Source organism: Entelurus aequoreus, linkage group LG16, assembly GCF_033978785.1.
Source record: "Entelurus aequoreus isolate RoL-2023_Sb linkage group LG16, RoL_Eaeq_v1.1, whole genome shotgun sequence".
In the NCBI taxonomy this organism is placed as follows: Eukaryota; Metazoa; Chordata; class Actinopteri; order Syngnathiformes; family Syngnathidae; genus Entelurus; species Entelurus aequoreus.
Genome location: NC_084746.1, coordinates 10,411,611 through 10,415,341, shown reverse-complemented (window position 1 = coordinate 10,415,341; position 3,731 = coordinate 10,411,611).

The window sequence follows — 3,731 nt, the reverse complement described above, 5'->3', positions numbered from 1 at the left end:
CTCCCCCTTCCGGTCTTCCCCTCCCCCCTCCTCACTATGACGTGATGCAAGAGAGGTCTCCAATAGCAACCGTATCCCCCATCACCAGCTGGCTCCCCGCAGTCGCCTCCCGGATCGCACTCTTTTCACCTTTATGTCCAATTAGCACAACATTAGGTACACCTGGGCACACTGAGGAGGTCGAGGGACGTGCAATACCGCTGGTTTTGTTTCCGATCCGATACAGAGTTAAAGGCAGGCTGGTATCGGCGATGTCGACCCAATAACGATAATTTGCGTGAAAGTATCTGCTAAAAAGCAAAATTGAATAAAATAAAAAATTGTGGTTTTGCAAACAATAGCATATATTAAAAAAAATGTTAAAATTTAAGAAAAACAGGAAAAAAAATATCAGAACATGATGAGAAAAATATTTTTTTTTAACTAATAATCATTAATAATAAGCGTTAACTTTTTCTTTAAATGTATGTAATTTTTTTAAGTAAGAAAAGTACGAAAACTACATTATGCAGTTATGCAATCTTATTTTTATTATATTCTTACATGGGAAAAAAAATTACGAAAAAAGTGCAAAAAAATCGGAATGTAATAAGAAAAAAAAAAAAGGTTTTTAACTAATAATCACTAATAATAAGCTCTAACTTTTTCTTGAAATATATGTAATAAGTGGTTATAGCTTTTTTTTTTCCAAGTAAGAAAAGTAAGACAAACTAGATTATGCAGTTACGCAATCGTATTGTTATTCTATTCTTACTTGGGGGAAAAAAATTACGAAAAAAGTGCAAAAAAAACGGAATGTCATGAGAAAAAACTAAAAAAATTTAACTAATAATCACTGATAATAAGCTCTAACTTTTTCTTTAAATGGTTATAGCTTCTTTTTTTTCAAGTAAGAAAAGTAAGACAAACTAGATTATACAGTTATGCAATGTTATTTTTATTCTATTCTTACTTGGGAAAACAATGTATGAAAAAAGTGCAAAAAAATCAGAAAGTAATGAGAAAAAAAAAACAATTTTGTTTCCTAATAATCACTAATAATAAGCTCTAACTTTTTCTTAAAATGTATGAAATAAATGGTTATAGCTTTTTTTTTCCAAGTAAGAAAAGTAAGACAAACTAGATTATGCAGTTACGCAATCGAATTTGTATTCTATTCTTACATGGGGAAAAAAATGTGGTCATGATGGTGGTGCTTGGGGAGCCGAATGTTTTCTGACCTGGTGAATTAAGTTTGAGAACCACAGAATTAGCAAATAATAAATACTGAATATTTGTAAAGTATTGATCACTGCGTGTTGTCAATCTATAGAATAGAACAATTTTCCTTTTTTTTTTTATATATATACAGATAAGCTTGCATTTTAACGAGGGCTGTCCAAAAATAAGGAGTTAACTCACGTGATTAATCACCAAGAAAATATTGCATAAATGATGAATAACACAATTTATTTGGACCGTTAACAGTCCAATTAACTAACTAACTAACTAACTAACTAACTAACTTACTTACTAACTTACTAACTAACCCCTTGCAGACTTTAGATACAAACTGCTCAAGTTGCATTCAGTAAAACAATTAAAAAATGTTCCTGGATGACCGGTGCCTCCATGGAAATGCAACCCCTCTACCTCAAAGAACTGCTCACCCCACAAATCCTCCACATGGACAGGCTAACATCCTCTAACCTCCGAGGACAAAGCTACGGACTATGGGAGACCGGGCTTTCTGCTCTGCCACTCCCAGTCTGTGGAACGCTCTCCCTGACCACCTGAGGGCACCACAGACTGTGAATGCTTTTAAAAAAGGCTTAAAAACCCTTCTTTTTTTAAAAAAGATTTATGCGTGCTAGTTCCATTCATTTATTTATTTTAATACACTGTAGCACTTTGAGGTTGTTTGCTCAATGTAAAGTGCTTTTTACAAATACAATCTATTATTATTATTATTTCGACAATATAATTGCATTTGTGTCCAAATTTGGGGCCTTTAATATATGCAAGTGAACAATAGCCTGTGGTTAATCATTTATCATCCAAGTTCAAAAGTGTTATTAATCTAAAAATAAAAATAGTTTGACAGCACTCATTTGAATGTATTCCAATGTATTGAGGTACAGAGGTCTTCTGGAAGGTTTTACAAGCATTTGTTCAAACAGGTCGCGGGCAAAAGTTACAGCGTCGGTCTCACTCCCACAAAAGCATTGTCGATTTTTGCGTACGTAAGCACAAAAAAGTGCCAAAAGTTAGCCCAGATGAAGAGTTATTCACTCTCTTTATAGCGAAACGAGCAGATAAGTCCACGTTTGAGAGGTTATAGGGTCAGTCCAAGGAAAACAAGGTGATGAAGAGGAAGTCGCTTGAGCGGGATGATCATTATTTTGTCAAAAGAATGCGTAGCTAATGAAATGATCATGAACGAAAAACAGGAATAAGATATCTAACCTTCTTTAGCTGTTGGGGACAACTTGACCTTCAGAGCCATCCTTCTGGCACCAGAATTCAGACCCACCAACAACCAGGTAGCAGCTGCATGTGTGCCTAATCAAATGAAGTTCAATGCAAATTTAAAAGGGAATTTAAGTGTATATTTACTACAATATATCATACAATATTGGTGTTGATTTGTCGTTACTACTATTTAATTCCTAAGATTATCAAGTGGACATTTATTTACTGTTATTTAGAAGCTACACAGTATTATTGTGTATTATGTCTTACTATACCTTATTAGGCAGTAATTAGCTTAAATTTAACCAAGGAGGTAATTATTTGAGTATTGTAAACAAAACAAACGATTTTAGTAATTTTTTAAACCAGATTAATCACACTTTTGAATTTGGATTAATGACAGGTTATGATTAATTTAAATTAACTTTAAAAAAAAGACCCTAATATTTGAATGCAAATGCATTTTTTCTCTCAGAATGTCATCCAGGAGTAATTTTTTAATGTTTTACTTGAATGCATGTTTTTTAATCTGCTCAAATTATCAAATAATCTGCTTCATGGGCCGCACGTGGCCCGTTAAACTTTTCAATCTGGCCCGCCAGACATTCCCAAATACTTTATTTTAGATGTTTAAGATGTAAAGTGTAGCTGCCATTATGATGTGCAGTCATGTTTTCTAATGACCGGAAGTCTTCAACTATACTAAGTATTTCAATGTCTGCACTTTTGCATGATATACTAGTTACTATGGTCATCTAATTAGTTATTATGGTCATCTAATGAGTTACTATGGTCATCTAATGAGTTACTATGGTCATCTAATTAGTAACTATGGCCATCTAATTAATTACTGTGGTCATCTAATTAGTTACTATGGTCATCTAATTAGTAACTATGGCCATCTAATTAGTTACTATGGTCATCTAAGTAGTTACTATGGCCATCTAATTAGTTACCATGGCCATCTAATTAGTTATTATGGTCATCTAATAATTAGATGACCATAATAACTAATTAGATGGCCATAGTAACTAATTAGACTAATTACTTAGTATGGCCATCTAATTAGTTATTATGGTCATCTAATTAGTTACTATGGCCATTTAATTAGTTACTATGGTCATCTAATTAGTTAATATGGTCATCTATTTAGTTACTATGGCCATCTAATTAGTTATTATGGTCATCTAATTAGTTACTATGGCCATTTAATTAGTTACTATGGTCATCTAGTTAGTTAATATGGTCATCTAATTAGTTATTATGGTCATCTAATGAGT